This window comes from Hypanus sabinus, chromosome 11 (genome assembly GCF_030144855.1).
Source record: "Hypanus sabinus isolate sHypSab1 chromosome 11, sHypSab1.hap1, whole genome shotgun sequence".
Classification (NCBI taxonomy): Eukaryota; Metazoa; Chordata; class Chondrichthyes; order Myliobatiformes; family Dasyatidae; genus Hypanus; species Hypanus sabinus.
The window spans coordinates 49,942,734-49,968,481 of record NC_082716.1 but is presented as its reverse complement, the minus strand read 5'-3'; the positions used below and the strand labels follow the sequence as shown (position 1 = coordinate 49,968,481).

General features: G+C 38.6%; 1 protein-coding gene and 1 long non-coding RNA gene across 2 annotated transcripts in view; both read left to right on the top strand.

Annotated features, from left to right (window-relative positions):
* Positions 1-25,748, top strand: part of LOC132401938 (cytochrome P450 2J2-like) — a 119,570-nt gene that overhangs the window by 43,754 nt on the left and 50,068 nt on the right. The window lies entirely within an intron of this gene.
* On the top strand, positions 18,996-25,544 carry LOC132401579 (uncharacterized). Its single transcript, XR_009514625.1, has 3 exons — positions 18,996-19,115; positions 23,806-23,907; positions 25,476-25,544. It is a non-coding gene; the product is annotated as an uncharacterized LOC132401579 (long non-coding RNA).

Genomic DNA, 25,748 nt, shown 5'->3' with positions numbered 1-25,748 from the left:
GACACACTGCAGTTTGCGTACCGTCCCAACCGTTCAACAGATGACGCCATTGCCATCACCCTCCACCTGGCCCTAACCCACCTGGCCAAAAAGGACACATACGTTCGAATGCTGTTCATGGACTTCAGTTCAGCATTTAACTCAATCATCCCTCAGAAACTGATTGGAAAGCTGAGCCTACTGGGCCTGAACACCTCCCTCTGCAACTGGATACTAGACATCCTGACTGGGAGATCTCAGTCAGTCCGGATCGGGAGCAGCATCTCCAACACCATCACACTGAGCACAGGGGGCCCCCCAGGGCTGTGTGCTCAGTCCACTGCTGTTCACTCTGCTGACCCACGACTGTGCTACAACTCACAGCTTCAACCACATCATCAAGTTTTCCGATGATACGACCGTGGTGGGTCTCATCAGCAAGAATAACCAATCCAGTCTCTGAATGTGAACAAAAGAGATGGTTGTTGATTTCAGGAGGGTACGGAGCGACCACACTCCACTGAACACCGACGGCTCCTCGGTAGAGATTGTTAAGAGCACCAAGTTTCTTGGTGTTCACCTGGCGGAGAATCTCACCTGGTCCCTCAACACCAGCTCCTTAGCAAAGTAAGCCCAGCAGCGTCTCTATTTTCTGCGAAGGCTGAGAAAAGTCCATCTCCCACCCCCATCCTCATCATATTCTACAGGGGTTGTATTGAGAGCATCCTGAGTAGCTGCATCACTGCCTGGTTCGGAAAATGCACCATTTTGGATCACAAGACCCTGCAGCAGATAGCGAGGTCAGCTGAGAAGATCATCAGGGTCTCTCTTCCCACCATTACAGACATTTACACCACACATTGCATCCACAAAGCCAGCAGCATTAAGAAGGACTCCACGCACCCCTCATACAAACTCTTCTCCCTCCTGCCATCTGGGAAAAGGCATCGAAGCATTCGGGCTCTCATGACCAGACTATGTACAGGTTTCTTCCCCCAAACTATCAGACTCCTCAATACCCAGAGTCTGGACTGACACCAACTTACTGCCTCTACTGTGCCTATTGTCTTGCTTATTATTTATTGTAATACCTGCACTGCTTTGTGCACTGTATGCAGTCCTGGGTAGGTCTGTAGTCTAATGTAGTATTTTGTGTTGTTTTACGTAGTTCAACAGACTCACAGGTGAAATGTCACATCACCTGGAAGGGCAGTTTAAGGTAGTTAGGGAGAAGCTGTAGGGGAAGGTGTAGCGCTTGTTCCACTTGTAAGGGTGAGTACCAGTAGGGAGATTAGTGGGGATACATGAATGGACAAGGAAGTCGCGTAGGGAGCAACCTGCAGAAAGCAGAAGTGAGGAGGGCGGAGGGAAAGATGTGCTTGGTGGTGGGATCCGGTTGGAAACGGTGGAAGTTGCAGAGAATTATGTGCTGGATGAGGAGGCTGGGGGGGGGGGGGGGGGTGGGTGGTAGGTGAGGACAAGACAAGAGGAACCCTATTGCTGGTGGGGTGGCAGATGGACGGGGTAAGGGGAGATGTGTGTAAACTGGAAGAGATGAGGGTGAGGCCTGTGCTGATGGTGGAGGATGGAAGGAAAACCCCTTCCTTTGAAGAAGGAGGACATCTCATTAGGTCTGAAATGAAAAGCCTCATCCTGAGAGTACATGTGGCGGAGACAGGAATTGAGTGTAGGGGATGGCATTTTTACAAGTGGCAGGGTGGGAAGGGATATAGTCCAGGTAGCTATGAGAACCAGTGGGTTTATAAAATATATCAGTACAGCAGCTGTCTCCAGAGATAAAGACAGAGAGATTGAGAAAGGGGAGATACTCATTGGTTCTGGCCCAGGGCTACAAGTGTATTGCTTTATGGCCCTTCTCCTTCAGCCTTGTGCATTAGGTGACATCTTTTATTCTGTCTAACTCAGATAGGTTCAAACTAGTTCAACCAAGTTAGTCAAACATTGGGCCCGGATGGCCAGATAGCGGGCTCAGAAACACAAGAAATTCTGCAGATGCTAGAAATCCAAAGCAACACAACAAGACTCAAAAATACAACTGCAGATGCTGTGGATCAAAGAATACGTACACAACGCTGGAAGAACTCAGCAGGTCAGGCAGCATCCATGAGAAAAGTGTAGCCAACGTCTCGGCCCGAAACGTTGGCTACTCTTTACAACAAAACTCAGCGGCATCTATGGAAATGAATAAACAGTTTCAGGCTGAGACCCTTCTATGAAATAAAATGCTGCCTAATCTGCTGAGTTCCTCCATCATTTTGTGTGTGTTGCATCTGATAACAGGCTGTGACTTCTGCAAGCCTACATTTTACATAATGTGGAGCTTCTTATCTGAAAATAACCTCAGCAGAAAACTCACTGTGCTCACGTTCAGTTGGTCTGATTAAGTTATCCCTGAGAAAGAACCAGTCCACCAAACATTTCACAAAATGACAGCTGCAAGATGAGTCTCACAAAATGCCAGCCTCTATTCCTGCTTTGTGCACTGCTTCTCTTTCTATTTTACCCAGCAACCAGATGGAAAGAATAAAGACTTCTGCATTGTCTGTTTTCACCACTCTTACCTCATTCCCATTCACTGATTTGTAGATTATAGTTACTTCTGACCAACATTATGAAGTGTATTTCTATTCAATAGTAAATATGTTGATTGAAGGCATACATTCCATGAGTGTAGCCTATATCCCATGCCTCCTATCCCTTTAAGCATTTAAACTGGGATTAATACAAACAGAAATTTTAAAATCCTATTTTCATAAAAAAATGGAATGCCTGGGTTTACATGTAATTTGTGAATAAGCAATGAAGAATTCCTGATAACATTTCTTTTTCAATCTTTCATTGATTTATCTTTAACCTGCATCCCCTTACCACACAACAGTTCACCAGCATTTATTTTATATATTGTAACCAACTTAGTATATGCATTGCTACTGTTCTGATAATCTTATTAGCTTCAAACATGCTGAACAGACTATTAATCAGAGTTTCTGGAAGTCCAGATATACATCCAGTATAATTCCTTCATCAACTCTTGTACTTGTGAAATAATTCATTCAAGTTAAGGATTCAAACAGGTTTATTACATAGCAATCAGTATTGCCTGCTATTTACCAGCCCAGGTTCTTGTAAGCGGCGTTTAGTTCTGTCTCAACTGGGGAAAATAGAAGGAGTAGCAATGGACAAAGGCTTCAGGACAAAAGTCAGGATGTACTCCTTGGAGTGACCCACACCTGCAGCCCTTGGGTGGGAGTGAAGTGGAAAGAATGGGAGGAGGAGAGGACAATCGGGGAGTAGTTGGTTTAGAGTGCTCATAGATGCAAACACAACACATTCCCTCAGCTGGTCACTTTCAGCAAGAAGAATCACATGACCAGTCGTGCTATTTTTAATCCTGTTCATTTAAGGTAAATTTTGTTTGCAGTTTATACACTGTATGTTTTGTTCTATATATGACAAATAAAGCTATTTTTTAAAAAATAATCTTTTAATCTTTAGTCTGAGTTTTCAGTTTACCATGGCTTTGCTCAGGTCTGCCCTCATGTGGGCTTTCAATATATTACTCTTTGAATCAATCTGAAATCTGCTGCATCTTTCCAATATTTTTCCAAAAATGAACAAGACCAAAACATATGAGTTAAAGACGCAATTTCAGATTGACATCTATCACAGATAGGACTAATATAAGAGTAAAAATGAGCTAATTTATCCTTGGACATATGGCCAATTTACAATTTACGACCTTAAATTGTATTAATGAATGTTTGGCACATATCGATGATGTATTAACTAATTGAAGAATTCTATCCCAATTCTCACTAGAAATAATAAGGTTAAGCTCTCTTTCCCAATCCTTTTTGGTCTTATAAAGGGGCTCTGAACGTATCTTCATAATTATATTATAAAGTTTTGAAATAAGCCCTTTTTGAAAAGGGTCTAATTCAAGTAAACACTCCAAAATATCTGAAGGCACAAAATTTGGAAACGTAGGGAGTACAGAACTTAAAAAATGTCTAATCTGTAAATATCTAAAAAAATGAAATCTGGGCAAGTTATATTTGTTGGATAATTGCTCAAAAACATAAAACAATTGTCCAAAAATAAATCAGAAAATCTTAGTAATCCCTTAGTTTTCCAAGCTGAATAAGCTTGATCTATAATGGAAGGGTGGAAAAAACAATTAGGTACAATAGGACTATTTAAAACGAATTGAGTCAACCCAAAAAATCTCCGAAATTGAAACCATATACGTAAAGTATGTTTAACTATCGGGTTGTCAATTCGTTTCGGCAATTTAGAAAGAGCAAAAGGGAGAGAAGTCCCTAAAATATTGGAAAGATATTTTTGATATTATTTCTGGGGTTTTGAATATTGATTTACAACCTCATCCTATTACCACAATTTTTGGTTTACCGATGTTAGACTCACTGCATTTATCTTCTTCTGCCCGTCGAATGATTGCATTTCTAACTCTGATGGCTAGAAGATCTATATTGTTGAATTGGTAGGAAATTAATCCTCCCACTGTACTTAATTGGTTCTCTCAAACTATGTTATGTTTAAATTTAGAAAAAATTAGAAGTGGTACTTTTGAGACCTATTAAATTTGAAAAGTTATGGAGACCATTTATTCAACATTTTCGTATGATGTAATATGACCCTGTTCCAAGTTCATTTGACTTCCCAGCTTTTAGCTTATGTATGTTGAGAGGACCGGAAGTGACGTCATTGATGAATATTTATTCTTGTGAGATATTATAAACAGCCCCCTTTTTTTTCTCTTTTTTATTTCTCTTTTTTTTCCTTTTTTTTTGCTTGCTTGTTTTTTCTTCTTTATTAGTTATTAGTTATTAGATTAGTAGATTAGCCAATTTTGCATTATATTTTTTTCTTTCTTTTTTCTGTTTTTTTTATATATCATATATTATGAAATATTTAGACTTACCATGTTCATACATATATTGTATGGTTTATGTCTTGGTAAACTCATTTATATTGTAACTATTGTTTATGTTTTTTTTTCATCTGTAATGGAAATTGTATGTTTGTAATTTCTTTATTAATATATCATTTGTATTCTGTCCATATTACTAATAATAATAAAAAGATTTAGAAAGAAAGAAATCTGCTGCATGCTCATTGCAGGATCAAACCAATGTTCAATACGCTGACTAAATTTCCATGGTATATAAGAACCAAGGAACAATTAGTTTGACTTCTATATGAAGACATGCTCTTAATTTTGGGGTGGAGACTTTAATATGAGAGTGTTATAGGTCTCATTGAGCAGTGTCAGTCAAACCTGTGCATAAAGCTCAAGAAAGTTGTAAAGTTTATCAAGTTACAGAGCCACATGGTGCTCTCATTTTATAAGGTCAGAGCACAATAGATACCGTGCACTTTTGGCACCTGTTCTCCAGTCTTAACTGTGGTTGTAGCTAATCGTTGATGTCATTAGGCCTTTAATATCTCCAGTTTCTTTCAGTCACAAGCATGAACACGTTGCCAAGATCCTGTCTGCAAAATATTCCAGAGGAATATATGTGCCCGGTTGTTTTTGTCACTCTCAGTGCAGGCAAATTGACAATAGATATGATAACCACTTCGCATGCTTATCTTTAGAAACTGTTACTCTGTGACCCAGGCCTTAATTCATTGAACTCAGAGTTCACAAGCAGGAGAGAATTTCCTAAAGTATTTCATCTAATGTCCCACACACCTCTTTTCAGTCCTTTGGGTTGTCAGATCTAAAACTATGGGGGGGGGGGGGGGGGTCCCGACATCTGCTGTCCTCCTGACCTGTCAAAATCATCCTGATTGCTGACCATCCACCTGTTACCAGCTCTGCAGGGCTGTTAATTCTTTGCAGTGCAATAGAAAGGTAGATGCTGGAGCTGCTGATGAGCCTGATTTCTGTTATGGGAAGTGGATAATGATAACCTGGTACCAACACTCTCTCCCACAATATGTCCATAATGCAAAACATGATAGGAAGTTAAGTCCTTTCTCCTACTTTGCTCATACAGTTTAGTGTCTCCTCCCACTCTTTTATCCTTATGTTGAGCTCTGGCCTCTGTTCAGGTCTGGATTGAAGCCCAAAGGTCAATTGGAAGTAAGGTTTTTTATGGAGGTTTTGAATCAAAAATTTGCTGAACTACAACAATTTTTTAAAGAAGATATAAAGGTTTTTCAAGAGTACATGGTTAAGACGGATTTAGTAATTAAACAGCAACAAGCTCTTATTACGTCTCTGCAAGAAGAAGCTCGGAAGCGAGATTTGACTATTGGAAAACTGCAACAGGATTTAATTTCGACCATTAAGCTGATGGAAGCCCTTAAAGCCAAGAGTGACGATTTTGAGAATCGCTCCAGAAGACAGAACGTACGTATACTTGGTCTTCCAGACGGCATAGAAAAAGATGACCCTTCGAAATATTTTGCTCAACTTTTAAAAGAAGCGTTTCCGACAATTTTCCCGAATAACCCCCCTTTATTGGATCGGGCACATAGAATTCGGCGTCGATCACTGAGTGTTACAGACAAACCTTCGGTGATAATTGTCCGGTTCCATTATGTACATGACAAAGAACAAGTTATAAGAGCAGCTCGTCGACTAGGAATGATTAAAATCAAAGATTTTTCCTTCCGCCTGATCGAAGATTTTAGTTCAGATCTTTTAAAAAGAAGGCTTCTTTTTAAACCGTTGATGGCTGAATGTTATGAGAAAAATCTGAAACCTGCGCTTCTATACCCTGCGAAGCTTCGAATTTCTCCGTCGAATGCTCCACGACAAGTTTTCCTTTCAACTTCAGAAGTGAGAAAATATCTGGAGGAGAACTTCCCTACTGCTACAGACACCAGTCTTTAATAAGTGAATGATTCTGATCGTATAAGATGGTTCTCGATCTCTTAAACCAGAATTATAATCTGGTTATTGGTGTAGGTTCATCCTACACTTTATACTCAAGTTAAAGTGTGTTTGCGTCATGTTAATTGTTTTGCCTTATACACTTTAATCACTTAACTACATACTTGTCTATTAACTTTGTTCCTTTGAAGGTATATTTTTAATTCTTTGAAGGTAAATTTTTCCTTGATTAAGATGGTGGTTTTTTGGAAAAGATTTTTGGTTTTGCTTAAGATGGCATTATGTTTATATTTTTCGTGTTTCTCCCAGACAATGGTATCGCTTATCTCAGCTTAAATATTTTTTGTTTTGTCTGGGCCAGAGCCCGAGTTATAATTGTTTTTAGTGATTATATTTTTATTCTTTTTACAACTAACTATACTTAGAAATATGGTTTTTATTATAGCGATTTTATTTTTAAAGTCGGGGTGATTCTTTTATATATATCCTTTTTATATGGAGTGTTCTTCAGCTGACATGGGGGTAGGATTAGTCTTACTTTTTCTCTTTTTAAGTCATATTTTGGCTTTTTCTCTTTTTCTCGGGGGGTGGGGGATGGTCTGTTTTCTAATTCTATTTTTTTTGTACCAGTTTGTGTCAGTTTTTTTATTCGGGCTGTTTTTGAACTTCAAATATGTCTGTGTTGTCGTCACTTCCGGGTCTTCTCACTACTTTTGTTCCTCTTCCGGGTGCATGAGTTTATAAGTTGGTTAACCCTTTCTATACCAAAGGGTTGATTATAGAATTATGGCTCAGACCATTAATTTTGTGTCTTGGAATACTAATGGTTTAAATCATCCAATTAAACGAAAGAAGATTTTCAAAGTATTCCAAAGACTTAATGCTCATATCATTTTTGTACAAGAAACTCATGTGAGGAGGGAGGACAAATTTCGTTTTTTTAGATTTTGGCGGGGTCAACAGTATCATGCAAATTCGAATGCTAAAGTAAAAGGAGTTTCAATTTTTATTGACTCCTCTATTTCATTTGTTCAACATGATATTTTTTCGGATCCGAATGGCAGATTTTTGTTAATTACGGGTTTACTTTGTAATAAAAAGGTTGCTTTGGTTCATGTTTATGCTCCAAATGTGGATTGTCCTGACTTTTTTAAGTCTTTATTTACTTCTTTACCCAATCTAAACGAATATAAGTTAATAATGGGTGGTGACTTTAATTGTTGTTTAAATCCTCTGATGGATAAATCTTTATCTATTCAGACTTTACCTAATAAGTCGGCCACTTGTATTAACTCCTTTTTGACTGACAATGGAGTTTTTGATGTTTGGAGATTTCGGCATTCTAATGACAAAGAGTTCTCTTTTTTCTCACATGTTCATCACTCTTATCCAAGAATTGATTATTTTTTTGTAGACTCTTGTTTTATTCCATTGGTAATCGGTTGTAACTATGATATTATAGCTATCTCTGATCATGCTCCGTTATTACTTTCTATGAAATTTACGGATACAGCTTTTAATGCTAGACAATGGCGATTTGACTCTACCTTGTTGCAAGACTCTGACTTTATTAAATTTATGGAGGAGCAGATCGACTTCTTCTTCTCAACTAATTCTACAGATGATATTTCCTGCGGAACACTTTGGGACACTTTTAAAGCTTATATACGTGGACAGATTATTTCTTATTCTGTTGGTTTGAGGAAACGTATCAAGATGGAAACTCTTTTATTGGTTGATAAAATTAAAGAGATTGATAAGAAATATTCGATTGCTCCTAGTAAGGGGCTTTACAAACAAAGGGTTGAACTTCAAATGGAACATAGTTTATTACTTACATCCTCAATTGAAAATCAATTAATGAAAACTAAATCTGATTTTTCTATACATAGTGATAAATCTGGTAAACTGTTAGCTAGTCAATTGAAGAATGCTCTGGTTAAACATCAAATCACTAAGATTGGTCAGCAGAATGGGAATCTGACAGTTAATCATGATGAGATAAATAAGGCATTTCAAGATTTCTATACCTCCCTGTATCAATCTGAATTTCCTCAAGATTATAATACCATGTCTGATTTTCTGAGGAAATTAAATTTTCCAAGGTTATCATCTGATGATCTTTTGATATTGGATACTCCTATTACAGATGTAGAAATTAAAGGGGCTATTTCCTCAATGAATTCTGGGAAAGCACTGGGTCCAGATGGTTATACAGTTGAATTTTTAAAATTTTTTTCCGCTACTCTTTCCCCTTGGTTAGGTAAGGTTTTTGAGGAGGCCATTAGATTAGGGAATTTGCCACAATCTTTTTATAGAGCTTCCATTTCTCTAATATTGAAGAAAGATAAAGACCCTACTAATTGTGCTTCTTATAGACCTATATCTTTATTGAATGTAGACTCCAAGATTTTTTCTAAGTTACTGGCATCTAGATTGGAGAAGGTATTACCCAAAATTATTTCAGATGATCAAACTGGCTTTATTAAAAATCGTTATTCTTTTTTTAACATTAGGAGATTGTTGAATATTGTTTATACTCCCTCACATGATACTTCAGAATGCGTGATTTCATTAGATGCGGAGAAAGCATTTGACAGAGTTGAATGGCCTTACTTATTTAATGTGTTGGAGAAGTTTAATTTTAGTCCGATATTTATATCATGGATTAAATTGATTTATCATACTCCAGTAGCCTCAGTGGTTACCAATAATCAAAGATCTCCCTTTTTTCGCCTATTTCGGGGCACTAGACAGGGATGTCCTCTTAGTCCATTACTATTTAACATTGCCTTAGAACCTTTGGCAATTGCCATCAGACAATCACAGGATATTTTGGGTATTAATCGTGGGACAGATATTCATAAGTTATCTTTGTATGCAGATGATTTATTACTATTCATTTCTAACCCGGAGAAATCCATTCCAGCAGTTTTATCATTATTGGCTCAATTTAGTGAGTTTTCTGGGTATAAGTTAAATCTTAATAAAAGTGAATTGTTTCCATTAAATAAACGGGTCCCAATTTATGGAAATTTACCCTTTAAATTAGTTAATGACTCTTTTACTTATTTAGGGATCAAAATCACAAAGAACCATAAAGATTTGTTTGGATTTAATTTTTTACCCTTAATTGATCAGATTAAAGGTTTGTTTACTAAGTGGTCACCTTTGTCTCTATCTCTAATAGGCAGGATTAATGCTATTAAGATGGTTATTTTACCTAAGTTTTTATATATTTTTCAAGCGATACTGATTTTTATCCCGAAATCTTTTTTTACTAATGTTGACTCTAAAATTTCTTCAGAGATATGGCAATATAAAAATCCCAGGTTAGGTAAAACATATTTACAGAAGACAAAAAAGGAAGGCGGGTTAGCATTACCTAATTTCAGATTTTACTATTGGGCAGCTAATATTAGATATTTGTTATGCTGGTTGAAAGATGGGGATGGATCTTTTGGCCCTTGTTGGGTGAGTTTAGAAACTAAATCGGTATCAGCTTATGCTTTGGGTTCTATTTTAGGGACTTATCTCCCTTTTGCTCTTTCTAAATTGCCGAAACGAATTGACAACCCGATAGTTAAACATACATTGCGTATATGGTTTCAATTTCGGAGATTTTTTGGGTTGACTCAATTCGTTTTAAATAGTCCTATTGTATCTAATTGTTTTTTTCACCCTTCCATTATAGATCAAGCTTATTCAGCTTGGAAAACTAAGGGATTACTAAGATTTTCTGATTTATTTTTAGATAATTGTTTCATGTCTTTTGAACAATTATCCAACAGATAAAACTTGCCGAGATTTCATTTTTTTAGATATTTACAGATTAGACATTTTTTAAGTTCTGTACTCTCTACGTTTCCAAATTTAGTGCCTTCAGATACTTTGGAGAGTTTATTTGAATTAGACCCTTTTCAAAAAGGGCTTATTTCAAAACTTTATAATATAATTATGAAGATACGTTCAGAGCCCCTTTATAAGACTAAACAGGATTGGGAAAGAGAGCTTAGTTTTACTATTTCTAGTGAGAATTGGGATAGAATTCTTCAATTAGTTAATACATCATCGTCATGTGCCAAACATTCACTAGTACAATTTAAGGTTGTACATAGGGCCCATATGTCCAAGGATAAATTAGCTCATTTTTACTCTCATATAAGTCCTATTTGTGATAGATGTCATTCTGAAATTGCGTCTTTAACTCACATGTTTTGGTCGTGTTCATTTTTGGAGAAATATTGGAAAGATATTTTTGATATTATTTCTGCGCTTTTGAATATTGATTTACAACCTCATCCTATTACCGCAATTTTTGGTTTACCAATGTTAGATTCACAGCATTTATCTTCTTCAGCCCGTCGAATGATTGCATTTCTAACTCTGATGGCTAGAAGATCTATATTGTTGAATTGGAAAGAAATTGATCCTCCCACTGTATTTAATTGGTTCTCTCAAACTATGTTATGTTTAAATTTAGAAAAAATTAGAAGTGGTACTTTTGAGACCTATTAAATTTGAAAAGTTATGGAGACCATTTATTCAACATTTTCATATGATGTAATATGACCCTGTGCCAAGTACATTTGATTTCCTAGCTTTTAGCTTATGTATTTTGAGAGGACCGGAAGTGACGGCATTGATGAATACTTATTTTTGTGAGATATTATAAACAGCCCACTTTTTTTTCTCCTTCTCTTTTGTTTGTTTTTCTTTCTTTTATATTACTTATTAGTTATAGTTATTAGATTAGATTAGTTAGTTTTGCATTATATAATTTTTTTTTGTTTTTTTTTTCTTTTTTTCTTTTTTATATTATACATTATGAAATATTTAGATTTACTATGTCCATACATATATCTTATGGCTTATGTCTTGGTAAACTCATTTATATTGTAACTATTATGTATGTTTTTTTTTCATATGTAATGGAATGTGTATGTTGGTAATTTCTTTATCAATATATCATCTGTATTCTGTCCATATTACTAATATTAATAAAAAGATTTAGAAAGAAAGAAAGAAAGAAAGAAAGAAAGAAAGAAAGAAAGAAAGAAAGAAAGAAAGAAAGAAAGAAAGAAAGAAAGATAGATAGATAGATAGATAGATAGATAGATAGATAGATAGATAGATAGATAGATAGATTGATTGATTGATTGATTGACTGGATTTCCAGATAACCATATAAAAATCGCAGCATGGAAACAGGCCATCTCGGTCCTTCTAGTCTGTGCCGAACTCTTAATCTCACCTAGTCCCACCTACCCGCACTCAGCCCATAACCCTCCACTCCTTTCCTGTCCATATACCTATCCAATTTTACCTTAAATGACACAACTGAACTGGCTTCTACTACTTCTACAGGAAGCTCTTTCCACAGAGCTATCACTCTCTGAGTAAAGAAATACCCCCTCGTGTTTCCCTTAAACTTCTGCCCCCTAACTCTCAAATCATGTCCTCTTGTTTGAATCTCCCCTACTCTCAATGAAAACAGCCTATTCACGTCAACTCTATCTATCCCTCTCAAAATTTTAAATACCTTGATCAAATGCCCCCTCAACCTTCTACGCTCCAATGAATAGAGACCTAACTTGTTCAACCTTTCTCTGTAACTTAAGTGCTGAAACCCAGGTAACATCCTAGTAAATCATCTCTGCATTCTCTCTAATTTATTGATATCTTTCCTATTATTCAGTGACCAGAACTGTACACAATATTCCAAATTTGGCCTTACCAATGCCTTGTACAATTTTAACATTACATCCCAACTTCTGCTCTCAATGCTCTGATTTATAAAGGCCAGCGTTCCAAAAGCCTTCTTCACCACCCTATCTACATGAGACTCCACCTTCAGGGAACTATGCACTGTTATTCCTAGATCTCTCTGTTCCACTGCATTCCTCAATGCCCTACCACTTACCCTGTATGTTCTATTTGGATTATTCCTGCCAAAATGTAGAACCTCACATTTCTCAGCATTAAACTCCATTGGCCAACGTTCAGCCCATTCTTCTAACCGGCATAAATCTCCCTGCAAGCTTTGAAAACCCAGCTCATTATCCACAACACCTCCTAACTTAGTATCATCGGCATACTTACTAATCCAATTTACCACCCCATCATCCAGATTATTTATGTATATTACAAACAACATTGGGCCCAAAACAGATCCCTGAGGCACCCTGCTAGTTACTGGCCTCCATCCCGATAAACAATTATCCACCACTACTCTCTGGCATCACCCATCTAGCCACTGTTGAATCCATTTTATTACTCCAGCATTAATACCTAACGACTGAACCTTCTTCACTAACCTTCCATGTGGAACTTTGTCAAAGGCTTTGCTGAAGTCCATATAGACTACATCCACTGCCTTACCCTCGTCAACATTCCTCGTAACTTCTTCAAAAACTTCAATAAGGTTTGTCAAACATGACCTTCCATGCACAAATCCATGCTGGCTACTCCTAATCAGATCCTGTCTATCCAGATAATTATTAATACTATCTCTAAGAATACTTTCCATTTACCCACCACTGATGTCAAACTGACAGGTCTATAATTGCTAGGCTTACTTCTAGAACCCTTTTTAAACAATGGAACCACATGAGCAATACGCCAATCCTCCAGCACAATCCTCGTTTCTAATGACATCTTAAAGATCTCCGTCAGAGCTCCTGCTACCTCTACACAAACTTCTCTCAAGGTCCTGGGGAAATCCTGTCAGAGATTTATCCACTTTTAAATTTCTTAAAAGCGCCAGCACTTCCACCTCTTTAATTGTCATAGGTTCCATAACTTCCTTACTTGTTTCCCACACCTTACACAATTTAATATCCTTCTCCTTAGTGAATACCAAAGAGAAGAAATCATTCAAAATCTCTTCCATCTCCCTCGGCTCCACACATAGCTGACCACCCTGATTCTCTAAGGGACCAATTTTATCCCTCACTATCCTCTTGCTTTTAATATAACTGTAGAAACCTTTCGGATTTACTTTCACCTTATTTGCCAAACCAACCTCGTATCTTCTTTTAGCTTTTCTAATCTCTTTCTTAAGATTCCTTTTACATTCTTTATACTCCTCGAGCAATTCCTTTATTCCATGCTGCCTATATCTATTGTAGACATCCCTCTTTTTCCGAACCAAGTTTCTAATATCCCTTGAAAACCATGGTGCTTTCAAACCTTTAACCTTTCCTTTCAACCTAACAAGAACATAAAGATTCTGTACCCTCATAATTTCACCCTTAAATGACCTCCATTTCTCTATTACCTCCTTCCCATAAAACAACTTGACCCAATCCACTCTCTCTAAATCCCTTCGCATCTCCTCAAAGTTAGCCTTTCTCCAATCGAAAATCTCAACTCAAGACCAGTCCTGTCCTTCTCCATAATTATATTGAAGCTAATGCTATTGTGATCACTGGACCCGAAGTGCTCCCCAACACATGCATCTGTCAGCTGACCTATCGCATTCCCTAACAGGAGATCCAACACTGCCCCATCTCTAGTCGGTACTTCTATATATTGTTGCAAAAAACTATCCTGCACACATTTCACAAACTCTAAACCATCCAGCCCTTTTACAGAATGAGCTTCCCAATCTACGTGTGGAAAATCAAAATCTCCCACAATCACCACCTTGTGTTTACTACAAATATCTGCTATCTCTTTACACATTTGCTCTTCCAACTCACGCCCCCCATTAGGTGGCCTATAAAACACTCCTATCAGTGTCACTACACCTTTCCCATTCCTCAATCCCACCCAAATAGCCTCCCTAGAGGAGCTCTCTAATCTATCCTTCCAAAGCACCGCCATAAGATTTTCTCGGACAAGCAATGCAACACCTCCTCCTCTGGCCCCTCCTACTCTATCACACCTGAAGCAACTAAATCCAGCAATATTTAGTTGCCAATCACACCTTTCCTGCAACCGTGTTTCACTAATAGCTACAACATCATAATTCCAGGTAGCATTCCACGCTTTAAGCTCATCCACCTTTCTTACAATGCTCCTAGCATTAAAATAGATACATTTAAGCCCAAAGGTTGATTGGACGTCCAAATCAAAACCTGAAAATTACTTAGAAGTTCAGATCGAAGCCCAAAGGTTGATTGGATGTCCAGATCGAAGGCTGATGTCGACGCCCAACATACCTGGCCTCAAATCTGCAAACCCCTGCAAGTCCACTTGGTAAGTCAAAGACTCAATGTCTGCAAATTCATAAATCTGCTGGAGGGTGAAAGCCAAAGAAGATGCCCGATCTTGGGATTAGAGGATTGTGTATTGGTGTGGGTGCCAGAGAGGAAGAAGTTTTGTTTTGCTGTTGTTGTTTTTTCACTTGTTCTGCTCTATTTTGTTGTGTTCTGTGTTGTTCTGCTGATCATGGTGGGCATGCTATGTTGGCACTGGAATACATGGTGATACTTGCAGGCCGGCCACAGCACATCTTCGAGCGTGTTGGTTGTTAGCTCAAATGAACCATTTCACTAAAGTACATATACATAAGAACATAAGAAATAGGAGCAGGAGTAGGCCATCTGGCCCATCGAGCCTGCTCCGTCATTCAATAAGATCATGGTTGATCTGGCCATGGACTCATCTCCACCTACCTGTCTTTTCCCCATAATCTTTAATTCCCCTAGTATGCAAAAATGTATCCATCCTTGTCTTAAATATATTTACTGAGGTAGGCTCCAGAGCTTCATTGGGCAGAGAATTCCACAGATTCACTACTCTCTGGGAAAAGCAATTCCTCCTCATCTCCATCCTAAATCTACCTGCCCTGAATCTTGAGGCTATGTCCCCTAGTTCTTGTCTCACCGACCAGGGGAACCAACTTTTCTGCCTCTATTTTATCTATCCCTTTCATAATTTTATATGGTTCTATAAGATCTCCTCTCAATCTTCTGCATTCCAGTGAGTACAGTCCCAGGTAACTCAATCTTTCCTCATAGTCTAACCCCTCATCTCCGGAATCAAACAGGTGAAACTCCTCTGCACCACCTCAAAATCCAGTATATCCTCCCTAAAATTAGGAGACCGAACTACACGTAGTTCTCCAGGTGTGGCCTCACCAGTATGATGTACAGTTGCAGAATAACCTCCCTGCTGTAAATTGAAACTCTCTAGCAATGAAGGCCAACATTTCATTTGCCTTCTTGATAGCATGCTGCACCTGCTAACCAAACTTTTGTGATTCATGCACAAGCACTTCCAAGTTTCTTTGCACAGCAGCATGCTGTATTTTTTAACCATTTAAATAATAATCTGCTCTTTCATTTTTCCTTCCAAAGTGGATGACCTTGCACTTACCAACATTGTACTCCATCTGCCAGACCCTTGCCCAATCACTTAGCCTATTTATATCTCTCTGCAGACTCCACATCTTCTGAACAATTTGCTTTTCCACTCAATTTAGTATCATCAGCAAACCTAGATACACTACACTTGGTCCCCTCTTCCAGATCGTTAATGTTTATCGTGAACAGTTGCGGGCTCATCACAGCAGCAGACCACTCACCACATTGCCAACCAGAGTACCAGCCATGTATCCCGGTTCTCTGAACCTGGTCAGGTGTCAGATCACTCAGTGAGAGAGCATTTTGGAGATAATGATCATAATCCTGATTCCTTTACAATAGCATTGGAGGGAGATAGGAACAGATAAGTTAGAAAAGTGTTTAATTAGAGTAAGGGGAATTATGAGGCTATCAGGCAGGAAATTGGAGGCTTAAATTGGAAACATGTTCTCAGGGAAAAGTACAGAAGAAATATGGCAAATATTCAGGGGATATTTGTGTGGAGTTCTCTATAGGTATGTTCCAGTGAGACAGGGAAGTTATGGTAGGGTACAGGAAATGTGGTGTACAAAGGCTGTAATAAATCTAGTCGAGAAGAAAAGAAAAGCTTACAAAAGGTTCAGAGAGCTAGGTAATGTTAGAGATCAAGAAGATTATAAGGCTAATAGGAAGGAGCTTAAGAAGGACATTAGGAGAGCCAGAAGGGGCCATGAGAAGGCCTTGGCATGCAGGATTAAGGAAAACCCCAAGGCATTCTACAAGTATGTGAAGAGCAAGAGGATAAGACGTGAAAGAATAAGACCATTAAGAAGTGACCGTGGAAAAGTGTGTATGGAACCAGAGTAGATAGCAGAGGTACTTTAATGAGTACCTCTGTATTCAGTATTTACTGTGGAAAAGGATCTTGGCAATTGTAAGGATGACTTGCAGCAGACTGAAAAGTTTGAGCATGTAGATATTAAGGAAGAGGATGTACAGGAGCTTTTGGAAAGCATCAAGTTGGATAAGTCACCGGGACGGGACGAGACGTACCCTAAGCTATTGTGGGAGGGGAGGGAGGAGATTGCTGAGCCTCTGGCAATGATCTTCGCACCATCAATGGGGATGAGAGAGGTTCCCGAGGATTGGAGGGTTGTGGATGTTGTTCCTTTATTCAAGAAAGGGAGTAGAGATAGCCCAGGAAATTATAGACCAGTGAGTCTTACTTCAGTGGTCGGTAAGTTGATAGAGAAGATCCTGAGAGACAGGATTTATGAACATTGGAGAGGTATAATATGATTAGGAATAGTCAGCATGGCTTTGTCAAGGGAAGATCGTGCCTTATGAGCCTGATTGAATTTTTTGAGGATGTGCCTAAACACATTGATGAAGGTAGAGCAGTAGATGTAGTGTGTATGGATTTCAGCAAGGCATTTGACAAGGTCCCCCATGCAAGTCTTATTGAGAAAGTATGGAGGCATGGGATCTAAGGGAACATTGCTTTGTGGATCAAGAACTGGCTTGCCCAGAGAAAGCAAAGTGTGGTTGGAGATGAGTCATATTTTGTATGGAGGTAGGTCATCAGTGGAGTGCCTGAGGGATCTGTTCTGGGACCCCTACTCTTCGTGACTTTTATAAGTAGCCTGGATGAAGAAGTGGAGGGATGGGTTAGTAAATTTGCCGATGATACAAAGGTTGGAGGTTTTGTGGATAGTGTGGAGGGCTGTCAGAGGTTACAGCGGGACATTGAAAGGATGCAAAACTAGGCTGAGGAGTGGCAGATGGATTTCAACCCAGATAAGTTGAGGTGGTTCATTTTTGTAAGTCAAATATGATGACAAAATATAATATTAATGGTAAGACTCTTGGCAGTTTGGAGAATCAGAGGGATCTCGGGGTCCGAGTCCATAAGACGCTAAAGCTGCTGCACAGGTTGACTCTGTGTTTAAGAAAGCATACAGTGCCTTGGCCTTCATCAATCTTGGGATTGAGTTTAGGAGCCACGAGGTAATGTTACAGCTCTCTAGGACCATGGTGAGACCCACTTGGATTACTGTGCTCAGTTCTAGTCACCTCACTACAGGAGGGATGTGGAAACTATAGAAAGGGTGCAGAGGAGATTTACAAGGATGTTGCCTGGATTGGGCAGCATGCCTTATGAGAATAGGTTGAGTGAACTTGCCCTTTTATCCTTGGAGCGATGGAGGATGAGAGGTGGCCTGATAGAGGTGTATAAGATGATGAGAGGCATTGATTGTGTGGATAGTCAGAGGCTTTTTCCCAAGGCTGAAATGGCATTTGTGAGAGGGTACAGTTTTAAGGTGATTGGAAGCAGGTACAGAGGAGATGTCAGGGGTAAGTGTTTTATGCAGGGAGTGGTGAGTGTGTGGAATGGGCTGCCAGTAATGGTGGTTGAGATGGATATGATAGGGTCTTTTATGAGACTTCTGGACAGGTATATGGAGCTCAGAAAAATAGAGGGCTATGGGTAACCCGAGGTAATTTCTCAGGTAAAGACATGTTCGGCACAGCTTTGTAGTTCCGATGGGCCTATATTGTGCTGTTGGATTTGTATTCTATCCCATGCTTGGTCTTTATAAACTATTCAAATCCTTTATAAGTATATATATTATTTAATAGTTCATTGCAGTTCATATAAAACAATTTTTACAATTTAAGTTGCTGTTCAACTTCCTATTGTATGACACTTTTATAAAATTTTTCATAAAACATGAAGATATAATGACCCTTTACTAACAATTTAATGTATCAAAAATCAGACCTGTATCATTTACCCTCAAATGCAATTAAATTTTATTGCAATTAAACAAGTTTAAATTGCAAATCTTATCATTCTAGCTCAAAGTATTGAGGAATTGCAACGTGGATTAACTAAAAAAGATGAAGATATGCGGGCAATGGAGGAAAGGTACAAAATGTACCTCGAGAAAGCTCGTAATGTGAGTGCACGTTTCAAGATTACTTGTGGATTCTGATTTGCCAGTTATTCTTCATTTTTATATTGATGCTCCCCATTGCTTCTTTTTCATTTTTAGTCTGAGAGTTGCCTGATAATAAATATACATTTTAAAAAATGCCAGACTGAATGGATCTGAGATGATGTATGGAAAGTAATTTCATTAATTTATTTTACTGATAACTGATTTTTTTCTTGGTAAATAATAGATCTCATGGGCAATGGAGACATTGTATTTTTTATTCCCATGTTAGTTTTTCCAAGTTGAACACATCAATTTCTCTACTTTTTCCTCTCACTTGCTGCCTGATGTTGGGGAAAATGCACTCTTTTTTGTTGATTATAATTAAAACATTCCAGATCGTCTAGTCCATCAACCATGCTTCATTAAAACCATCCAAAATCTCAACTCCATATAACTTTAGTATTTGACATTGAACATAAAGCATGTTAAGATTTTGTGAAGAATACAGCTTTCAAAAAGAGTTACTTATCTGATGGGACTGTTGTCCTCAACTTCAGTTGTGGGAGATAAGATTAAATAGAATATATACAAGACAATCATAAAATTAACTCCGTAGAGTCAGTTACTTTTTTAATAATAGTGGGTTAAAATAACTCTGGTAGTTTGTGCTTCAACTCTTATGCCAGGAGGACCATGAGTTGTGACCCTTTGCTAAATATTTATGCTGAACATGCCCAGGATATTTGGGAGCCAAACTGAAGAGATGGAGGAAGGGGTGGTTGGCTTACAAATCGAGAAAGCTTGTAGACAATGTGAGAGAGAGGATAGGCAGATGACAGAGAAGGGATACGCTTAGACTGGTTTGAGAGTATCTATTCTAATGCAATGAGTATCATGAACAAAGCAGATGAGCTTAGAGCGTGGGTCAGTACTTGGAGGTATGATGTTGCGGCCATTACAGAGACTTGGCTGGTTTGGCTACTTAGAGTGCCAGGCTTTAGATGTTTCAGATCGGACAAGGAGGGAGGCAAAAGGTGTGGGGGTGAGGCACTGCTGATCAGAGATAGTGTCATGGCTGCAGAAAAGGAGGAAGTCATGAGGGATTGTCTACTGAGTCTCTGTGGGTGGACGTTACAAACAGGAGGGGGCAATAACTCTACTGGGTGCTTTTTTTTAATAGACCACCCAATAGTAACAGAGACATTGAGGAGAAGATAGGGAGATAGATTCTGTAAAGGAGTAATAATAACAGAGTTGTTGTGATGGGAGATTTTAATTTACTTAATATTGACTGGCATCTCCCTAGAGCAAAGAGTTTTGATGGGGTGGAGTTTGTTAGGTGTGTTCAGGAAGGTTTCCTGACTATGTAGATAAACCTGCAAGAGAAGAATCTGTACTTGATCTAGCATTGGGAAATGAACCTGGTCAGGTGTCTCTCAGAGGGAGAACATTTTGGAGATGGTGATCACTATTCTATCTCCTTTACCATTGCATTGGAGAGGGATAGGAGCAGACAAGTTAAGAGAGTGTTTAATTGGAGTAAGGGGAAATATGAAGCTCATAGGCAGGAACTTGGAAGCATAAACTGGGAACAGAAGTTCTCAGGGAAATGTACCGCAGAGATGTGGCAAATGTTCAAGGGATATTTACGTGGCATTCTGCGTTCCAATGAGATAGGGAAAGGATGCTAGGGTACTGGAACCATGGTGTACAAGGGCTGTTGAGAATCTAGTCAATAAGAAAAGAAAAGCTAACAAAATGTTCAAAAAAACTAGGTAATGATAGAGATCTAGAAAATTATAAGGCCAGCCAGAAGGAGCTTAAGAATGAAATTAGGACAGCTGGAAATGGCCATGAGAAGTCCTTAGGGAGCAGGATTAGGGAAAGCTCAAAGGCATTGTCCAGATATGTGAAGAGCAAGAGGATAAGACACGAGAATTAGGACTAATCATGTCTGACAGTGGAAAAGTGTGTATGGAACTGGGGGAGATAGCGGAAGAACTTCAGTATTCACTATGCAAAAGGATCTTGGTAATTGTAGGGATGACTTGCAGCAGACTGGAAAGCTTGAGCATATAGACATTAAGAAACAGGATGTGCTGGAAAGCATCAAGTTGGCTAAGTCTCCGGGACCGGATGAGATATACCCCAGGCTACTGTGGGAGGTAAGGGGGGAGATTGCTTAACCTCTGGCAATGATCTTCGCTTCACCAATAGGGATGGGAGAGGTTCCGGAGGATTGGAGGGTTGCAGATGTTGTTCCCTTATTCAAGAGAGGGGGTAGAAATAGCCCAGGAAATTGTAGACCAGATAGTCTTACTTCAGTGGTCGGTAAGTTGATGGAAAAGATCCTGAGAGGCAGGATTTATGAGCATTTGGAGAGGCATAATATGATTAGGAATAGTCAGCATTGCTTTGTCAAAGACAGGTTGTGCCTTATGAGCCTGATTGAATTTTTCGAGGATGTGATTAAACACATTGAAGGTGGAGTAGTAGATGTAGGGTATATGGATTTCAGTATGGCATTTGACAAGGTAGCCCAAGCAAGGCTTATTGAGAAAGTAAGGAGACATGGGATCCAAGGGGACCTTGCTTTGTGTATCCAGAACTGACTTGCCCACAGCAGGCAAAGAGTGGTAGTGGTTGTAGATGTGTCCTGTACTTCCTGGAGATCGGTCACCAGTGGTGTGACTCAGGGATCTGTTCTGGGACCCCGACTCTTCATGATTTATATAAATGACTTGGATGAGGAATGATGACACAGATTGAGTGTGTTGTGAATAGTGTGGAGGGCGGGACATTGATAGGATGCATAACTGGGCTGAGAAGTGGCAGATGGATTTCAACCCAGATAAGTGTGAGGTGGTTCATTTTGGTTGGTCAAATATGATGGCAGAATATAATATTAATGGCAAGATTATTGGCAGTGTGGAGGATCGGGGGATCTTGGGGTCTGAGTCCATAGGACACTCAAAGTGGCTGCACAGGTTGACTCTGTGGTTAAGAAAGCATATGGTGCATTGATGTTAATCAATCATAGGATTGAGTTCAAGAGTCAAGAGGTGATGTTACAGCTATATAGGACCCTAGTCAGACCCCACTTGGAGTACTGTGCTCGGTTCTAGTCACCTTACTACAGGAAGGATGTGGAAACCATAGAAAGAGTGCAGAGGAGATTTACAAGGATGTTGCCTGGACTGGGGAGCATGCCTTATGAGAATGGGATGAGTGAACTCAGCCTTTTCTCCTTTGAGCGATGAAGGATGAGAGGTGATTTGATGGAAGTGTATAAGATGATGAGAGGCATTGATCATGTGGATAGTCAGAGGCTTTTTTCCAGGGCTGAAATTACTAGTGCAAGAGGGCATGGTTTTAAGGTACTTCGAAGCAGGTACAGAGAAGGTGTTAGGGTTAAGTATTTTACGCAGAGAGTGGTGAGTACGTATAATGGGCTGCTGGCAACGATGGTGGAGGCAGATAGAATAGAGTCTTGTAAGAGACTCCTGGATAGGTGCATGGAGTTTAGAAAAATAGAGGGCTATGGGTAACCTGAAGGTAATTTCTGCAGTAAGTACATGTTCAGCACAGCATTGTGGGCCGAAGGACCTGTATTGTGCTGTAGGTTTTCTATGTTTCTATATCAAAATGTCCAAAGACATTGCTGAGAACATATTTGGGCTGTGGCCTCCAGCTGCCCCTAAGTTTTCTAAGTATATTTCTCAACTTCTCTGCAAATGAATCATTGGACAAAGTACTGTTTTTACACCATGGAGACTTATAATGATTGCTGCCTGTCACTCATCCAACTGGGTTAAGCATCCGGACTCCTCATCTTTAGCAGCAGGTGGGCACCATAAATGAATTGACGGTGGTACAGGCTTCTATTGCCATGACTAAAATGAATTAGTAACCCCTAACTGTATGGCCTTTGGCATGGACAATTCCAGGAATTAGTTTTATTGCTGGCCCATGGATAAGAACAGAGCAAGTCTGAATAAAGTCTGGAATGATCTTTAACTTGAAGGATGAAGAACATGAGAAGCAATAGTGATATTTTGGGATGAATATATTCTACTATATAGAAAGAGTAAATATCTGTTACAGTGCCTTACTTTCTTGAATATTTGTATTTAGAGTATGCAGATTGTGCTGGAGCAATTTCCTGAGCTGCCTCTGGGGGCTGAGAGCCTTGTCTGCCAACAATACACAACGGAAAATGCTACATTGTCACTTCATTTTTTTAAATATAAATTTGGGACAAAGTTAATCAGTTGATTCTTGTTGATATTAGTTAAGCAAAAATGAAAATATTGATCTGTGAAACAGAGGGAACTGTGAATGCTAAGTTATTAAATACATTCAGGATAGGTATTAAGATGCTATGGGATAGGACTAGTAAAAGAAGGTGGAGTTTTTGGTCAACCATGTTCTTATTGAAAGCAAAACTAACTCAAAGGACCAAATGGACTCTGTTAATTAAGTTCGTACCAGACGTCATAGATGACCAAATTTTCAATCTAATTTCTTAATTTACCAAAAGCTTCTGTGATGCCATGACTATGACAGAAGTTGCCTGTAGTGAATAACAAGTTGAGAAACCTCAATGAAAGCCCTTCCCACTCTCCCCACACACTAGTGAAATGATGGTATGTTTCATAAGTTTTTATAGAGGATAAAATTATTACATCTGTTTATATTCCATAAATAGGTAATTAAAGCTCTGGACCCAAAACAGAACCCCGTGACTACAGAAATCCAGGCACTCAAAACCCAGATCATTGAGAGGGACAAAAAAATACAAATGCTGCAGGTATGATGATGTTTGTAATTTTGGGATAAGAATAAGAAGGAGGCTGTCAACAGAGGAGGAATATGTGGGCAGTTTCTGAAGTATACATACATATGGTTAAACATGGAAATCCGCAAGAACAACACATTTCATGACATATATTAGTGATATTAAACCTGATACTGAAGTTGTTCTGTGCTAATCCACTTTTCACAGAGTGTGATGTGCTGTTGGTATGGAGTCAGTTAGAAATCAATTATTTTAGCATATTATATTGCATGCTGTTGCAATCGATTGCATTGTTGAAATAGTTGTACGTACCTGTTTTAAACAAGATACCACCCAATAATTACTGCTAACCAAGATTTTCAACCTAATATCTAATTTTTTGACAGGAGTCTAATTACCTCAAAATGAGAACAGGTTTAAGGAATCAGCCTCAGTTAGATTTTCATTAAAGTTCTAAGTACATTTATGTCACTATCTGCAACTCTGAGATTTGTTTTCATGTGAGCATACATGATATATCCAATAACCATAACAAAGGTCATGGAAAAACTGCACAAAACAGGGTGGACAATGAGTTTTCAAAAGACAACAAACTATGGAAATACAAAAGAAGCAAAAAGAAAAAAATAATAGTAAAATGAGTCTATAGTTTGTTGGAGCAGTTTAGTGATGGAGTAAGTAAAGTTGAGTGAAGTTATTCCCTTTGATTCAAGAGCCTGATGGTTGGGGAAGTAACCATTTCTGAACCTGATGGTGTGAGTCCTGAGGCTCCCGTACCATCTTTCTGATGGCAGAATAATGAAGAGAACATGACGTAGGTGGTGGGGTCCCTGATGATGAATCCTGCTTTCCTGCGACAATGTTTCTTGTAGATCTATTCAATGGTGGGAAGGACTTTACCCGTGACGGACTGGGCAGTATCCACTACATTTCTTATGATTTTCCATTCAAGGCCATTGGTGTTTTTATACCTGGTTGTGTTGCAGCTAGTCAATATGCTTTCCAACACACTTCAATAGAAGCTTGTCAAAAGTTTACACTTCATGGTGAATCTTCACAAACTTTGAAGAGAGGTTTCACATTCTTTGTCAAGTCTTGTTCCTGTGTAAGTGCTCCAAACCAGTCTGGGAGATGGTGTTGTCCAATGGTGTTCAAGATATATTTGAATGCCAATGTACTTTGAACACCACTAGACAACGGGAAAAGCATCAGCAAGAGCAATATTACAGAGGACAATAGCACACTAATTTTTAACTGAGTTTACTCTTATTTTATGCCATTTTTTATGTTTCAGGGTAGCAAAGAAATTCAGCAAGACTTGGGTGCAATATTCCCATCGAGCAATTTAAATTATGGAACAATCTGAGATATTTATTATTGCCTTTACTGATTTTACTATTTAATGTCACAGTAAATGCAGTATTCTTCCATCAAAATAGATTTAAAATACATAAGGTGTAGAAAATAACTGTACATTTCCATCTTCAGAGCTCCGACTTAGAAATACGTTATTTATACATTGGAAATATACTATCTTTAAAAGAAGACTTGAGTGTTTTCTCTTTCTGTGTTTATACTAGCATGATTGTGAGCAAGCAAAACTTCGTGAGCATGAGGAGAAGTTGTTAGTAACAGCGTGGTACAATAAGGTAAATCATTAACTAAAGGTGACATACCCCATGGCACCTTATCAAAGAATCTGTGCATTTCTTACTCTGTCGTGAAAGCCCTTATGATTTTTCTTTAGGTTTAAATCTAACTCCCTCTTGAAAACTGAAATTGCTTCCGTCCTTAAGCAATAAATTTCAAATTCAAACTCATGTTTATTTTAAAGCATCTCAATGCATGTAATA